Genomic DNA, 6,338 nt, shown 5'->3' with positions numbered 1-6,338 from the left:
TGGGGGCCAGCCTAGTGCTATGGGAAGTACAGAGTCTGGTCTGCCGGGGTCATCCTGCTACTGGGGTGACCAAGTCCACTGGGCAGTCTTGGAGTCTGGGGCTGCAAGCACCAACCTGGAGCTTGAGTCTGTGGGAGCTGGCCAGTCACTGAGGCAGGCCTGATGCTCAGGGTCATTAAGTTAGCCCAACACTGGGGTTGGCCTAGACCTTGCACTGCTGGGGTCAGCCTAGTAGTGGGAGGGCCTGGAGACCAAGTCTGGAGGGGCTGTGGGATTCCATGTGGTGCTGGGAAAAAACTGGAGGCTTAGTCCATAGGTACCAGCCAGGAGTCAGGGTCTGTAGGGGCCTGCCCTGCACTGGGTTTTATTGAGGTGGGCCTTGTTGCGGGAAGTCAGGGACCCCGAACAGAGGGACCAGCTGAAGCCATGGCAGAGGAACATAAATTGTGAAGATTTCATTTTAATATGGACATTTATCAGTTCCCAAATAATACTTTTATAATTTCTTATGCCTGTCTTTACTTTAATCTCTTAATTCTGTTATCTTCATAAGCTGAGGATGTACGTCACCTGAGGACCACTGTGATAATTGTGTTAACTGTACAAATTGATTGTAAAACATGTGTGTTTGAACAATATGAAATCAGTGCACCTTGAAAAAGAACAGAATAACAGCGATTTTTATGGAACAAGGGAAGACAACCATAAGGTCTGACAGCCTGCGGGGTTGGGCAAAAAGAGCCATATTTTTCTTATTGCAGAGAGCCTATAAACAGACGTGCAAGTAGGAGAGATATCACTGACTTCTTTTCCTAGCAAGGAATATTAATATTAATACCCTGGGAAAGGAATGCATTCCTGGGGGGAGGTCTATAAATGGCCCCTCTGGGAATGTCTGTCTTGTGCAGTTGAGATAAGGACTAAGATACACCCTGATCTCCTGCAGAACCCTCAGGCTTACTAGGGTGGGGAAAAACTCTGCCCTGGTAAATTTGTGGTCAGACCAGTTCTCTGTTCTTGAACCCTGTTTTCTGTTGTTTAAGACGTTTATCAGGAAAATACGCGCACTGCTGAACATAGACCCTTATCAGTGGTTCTGCTTTTTCCCTTTGTACTGTTCCCGCAGAAGCAAGTGATCTTTGTTGGACCCTTATTAGTAGTTCTGCTTTTTGCTCTTTGAAGCATGTGATCTTTGTACCTACTCCCTGTTCTTACACCCCCTCCCATTCTGAAACCCTTAATAAAAATTTACTGGTCTGAGACTCAGGTGGACATCACAGTGCTACCAATATGTGATGTCACCCCTGGTGGCCCAGCTGTAAAATTCCTCCCTTTGTACTGTCTCTCTTTATTTCTCAGCTGGCCGACACTTATGGAAAATAGAACCTACGTTGAAATATTGGGGGCGGGTTCTCCCAACAGGGCCTGATGTTGGGGTTCAAGGCAAAGGCTGGTGCTTACTTTCTTCTCCTTCCCCCAAGTAGAAGATACATCTCTTCTAGGTGTTCTGCCTAGGATTGGGAGAGGGATGAGGTGGGTAATGTAAAATGATTCTTCTTACTTTATTCAGTATGTATTTTCTTATTTATGGGCTGCACCCAGGTGCTGTAGTCTCTCACCTGGTTTCCTTGGCTCCTTTTAAGGTATTTTTGTATGTGAATAGTTGTTCAAATTGATGCTTCCACAGTGGGATGAGCACTAGAATGTTCTGTTTTACCATCTTGTTGATGTCAGTCCCAAAAACACATTCATAAGCAACCAATAGTCAAAGAAGAAACCACAAAGAAAATTGGAAAATATCTTGAGACAAATTAAAATGAAAACACAGCACACCAAAATTTATATGATTCATGAAAGCAATACTAAGAGGCAAACTTGTGGTATAAAGTTTTACATTAAGAAAAATGAAAGATCTCAAATCAATAACCTAACTTTATACCTTAAAGATTAAAAATAAACCAACTAAACCCAAGGCTAATGGAAGGAAGAAAATAATAAATATTAGGGTAAAGATAAGCATGGAAAGCAGAAAAATGGCAGATAAGAGCAATGAAACAAAGGGTTGGCGTTTCAAAAAGTTTAAGACTCCTGCTACAAGATGGCCAACTGGATGCAGCCAGGAGGAATATCTCCCACCAAGGGACCAGGACATCAGGAAGACTGGTGCACTCCTAGCAGCTCTTCAAGGGGAAGGCATTAAAGCAGACAGAGGAAAGATGCCGATGCTAGGCTGAATGGAAAGGGAGCTGAGAACCCTGCACCGGGTACTGAACATCTGAACTTGTTCCTGGCCCCCAGCAACTCCTATGGAAGGGGTGAGTTAAACAGGCAAGGAGGCCTCTGGAATCCCAGCAGGAGATCCCTCAACCACCACAGACACTTCTGTTGGCAAGGAGAGCTGCTTAGAGAAGTGGTAGAGGCAGAACTCCAGCCAGTGTGGAGCCCAGGGGGCTTGGTGCAGGAGTATCTGTAATGGAACATGACAAGGGAGACCTACCCTCCTAGGCTCAACTTGATCCCATATGAGACTTTAATCCTAGGGGAACTTTTGGACCTAAACACTGTAGGGCATTCTTGCCCATGACATGCGACCAGTTTGACCTAAGCATCTCTCAGTCTGCTGGCCTCTCCCAGGGCCCCAGCCTGGCCATGATCGAAAACACATTAAAAAAAAAAAAAAAAGTCCAAAATATAAATGAACCCAGGAGTTGGTTTTTTGAAAAAATTCATAAGATAGACCATTATCTAGACTAATAAAGAAGAGAGAAGATCCAAATAAACACAAATTAGAAACAACAAAGAAGATATTACCACTGACCCCACAGAAATACAAATAACTGTCAGAGACTACTATGGACATGTTTATACACACAAACTAGAAAGTCTAGTTTGAAAATCTAGAAGAAATGGATAAATTCCCGAACACATACACCCTCCCAAGATTTAACCAGGAAGAAATTGAATCCCTGAACAGACCAATAATGAGCTCTGAAATTGAATCAGTAGTAAATAGCTTTCCAACCAAAAAAAAAAAAAAAAAAGCCCAGGATTAGACAGAGTCACAGCAGAATTCTACCAGGTATACAAAGAAGAGCTGGTACCATTCCGACTGCAACTATTCCAAAAAAATTGAGAAGAAGGGACTCTTCTTCAACTTATTCTATGAGGCCAGCATCATCCTGATACTAAAACCAGGCAGAGATACAATAAAAAATAAAACTTCAGGCCAATATCCTTGATGAACACTGATGCAAACAATCCTCAACAAAATACTGGTAAGCCAAATCCAGCAGCACATCAAAAACCTTACCCACCGTGGTCAAGTAAGCTTTAACCTTGGGACACAAGCTTGGTTCAACACATGCAAATTAATAAACGTGATTCATCACATAAACAGAACCAAAGACAAAAACCACATGATCATCTCAATAGGTGATGATGATCAAATCAGAAAAGGCTTTCAATAAAATTCAACATCCCTTCATTTAAAAATCTCAAAAAAATAGGTACAGAGGAACACACCTCAAAATAAGAGCTACCTATGACAAACCTACAGCCAACATCACACTGAATGCAAAAGCTGGAAGCATTTCCCTTGCAAAAGGAAAAGACAAGTATGCTCTCTGTCACCACTCTTATTCAACATATACTGGAAGGCCTGTCCAGAGGAATCGAACAAGAGAAAAAAATAAAGGGCATCCAAATAGGAAGAGAGGAAGTCAAACTATTCCTGTTTGCAGATAACAAGATTCTGTATCTAGAAAACCCCATAGTCTCAGCCCAAAAGATCCTTAAGCTGATATACAACTCAGCAGAGTTTCAAGATACAAAATCAACACACAAAAATCACTAACATTCCAATATACTAACAACAGCCAGGTGGAAAGCCACATCAGGAACACAATTCTATTTACAATTGCCACAAAAAGAATAAAATACCTAGGAATACAGCTAACCATGGAGGTGAAAGATCTCTACAATGAGAATTACAAAACACTGCTGCTCAAAGAAACCAGAGAGGACACAAATAAATGGAAAATATTTCATGCTCATAGATAGGAAGAGTCAATATCATTAAAATGGCCATTCTTGCCCAAAGCAATTTACAGATTCAATGCTATTCCTATCAAGCTACCAATGACATTCTTCACAGAATTAGAAAAACATACTATTTTAAAACTCATGTGGAACAAAAAAGAGCCCCAATAGCTAAAGCAAAAAGAACAAAGCAAGAAGCATCATGCTACTCAAATTCAATTATTCCACAGGGCTACAGTGACCAAAACATCATGGTACTAGTACAGAAACAGATACACAGACCAATAGACCAATGGAACAGAACAGAGAGGCCAGAAATAAGGCCACACACCTACAACCATCTGATTTTTGACAAAGTTGACAAAAACAAGCAATGGGGAAAGGACTTCCTATTCAATAAGTGGTACTAAGATAATTAGCTAGCCATATGCAGAAGATTGAAACTGGACCCTTTCCTTATACCATATGCAAAAATCAACTCAAGATGGATCATAGAGTTAAATATAAAACCACAAACTATAAAAATCCTGGAAAACAACGTAGGCAATACCATTCTGTACGTAAGAACTGACAAAGATTTCTTGAAGAAGATGCCAAAAGCAATTGCAACAAAAGCAAAAATTGACAAATGGATCTAATTAAACTAAAGAGCTTCTGCACAGCAAAAGAAACTATTAACAGAGTAAACAGACAACTTACTGACATGGTTTGGATCTGTGTCCACACCTAAATCTCATGTTCAATTTTAATCTCCAATGTTGGAGGTGGTGCCTGATAGGAGATGATTGGATCATGGGGGTGGATCCTTCAAGATGGTTTCGCACCATCCCCTTGCTGTTCTCACGAGCTCTGGTTGTTTAAAAGTGTGTGGCACCTTTCCCCCCTTGCTCTCTCTCTTGCTCCTGCTCCCATCATGTGAGATGCCTTGCTCCCACTTTGCTTTCCACCATGAGTGAAACTTCCTGAGGCCTCCCCAGAAAGAGAAACCTCAATGCTTCTTGTACAGCTTACGGAACCATGAGCGAGTTTAACTTCTTTTCTTTTAAAGTACCCAGTCTCAGTTATTTATTTATAGCAATGTGAGAACAGATTAATGTACCTACAGAATAGAAGAAAAATTTTGCAAACTATGCAGCTGACACAAGTCTAATATCCAGCATCTATAAGGAATGTAAACAAGTTTTCAGGAAAAAACTACCCCATTAAAAAGTGGGCAAAGGATATGAACAGCACTTTTCAAAAGAAGACATACATGTCACCAATAAGCACATGAAAAAAAGCTCAATATCACTAATCATTAGAGAAATGTACATGAAAACCACAATGAGATACTATCTCACACCAGTCAGAATGGCTGTTACTAAAAAGTCAAAGCATAACAGATGTGTGGAGAAAATAGAACAGTTATATACTGTTGGCAGGAGTGTAAACTAGTTCAACCATTGTGGAAAGTGGTGTGGTTATTTCTCAAAGAGCTAAAAATGTAACTACTTTTCAACCCAGCAATCCCACTACTGGGTATATACCCAAAGGGATATAAATCATTCTGTCATAAAGACACAGGAACATGTATGCTTATTGCAGAACTATTCACAATGGCAAAGCTGTGGAATCACCCTAACTGCCCATCAATGGTAGACTGGATAAAGAAAATGTGAAAAAAAAATAAAAAAGAAATAAAAAAGAAATGTGAATATTATGCAGCCATAAAGAAGAATTATATCATGTCCTTTGCAGGAACATGGTGCTGGAGGCCATTATTCTTAGCAAACTAATGCAGGAACAGAAAACCAAATACTGCATGTTCTCACAAGTGGGAGCTAAATGATGAGAACACACAAGCACAAAGAAAGGAACAACAAACACTGGGGCCTATCTGAGGGTGGAGGGCAGGAGGAGGGAAAGAAGGAGAAAAAATAACTGGGCTTAGTACCTGGGTGACTAAATAATGTGTACGACACACCCCTGTGACAGTTTACCTATATAACAAGCCTGCACAAGTACCCCTGAAACTAAAATGAACGTTTTTAAAAAGTGTATAAAGAAGTTCAATAAAATAAAAAAATCATATCTAGACTAAAAAAGAAAAAAACAAGAATGCTCAAATAACTGAAATTAGAAATGAATAAGGGGACATTACAACTACTTTTACAGAAGTGAAAAGGATTATAAGAAAATACTATATGAACAATTGTATGCCAACAAATTGGATAACCTAAATAAAATTGATAAATTCCTAGAAACCCCTAACCTGCCAAGGCTGATTTAGGAAGAAATAGAAAATCTGAACGGGCCTTTAA

The sequence above is a fragment of the Mandrillus leucophaeus genome, unplaced genomic scaffold, assembly GCF_000951045.1.
Source record: "Mandrillus leucophaeus isolate KB7577 unplaced genomic scaffold, Mleu.le_1.0 Scaffold206, whole genome shotgun sequence".
NCBI classification, from domain to species: domain Eukaryota; kingdom Metazoa; phylum Chordata; class Mammalia; order Primates; family Cercopithecidae; genus Mandrillus; species Mandrillus leucophaeus.
This window is presented reverse-complemented; position numbering follows the sequence as displayed.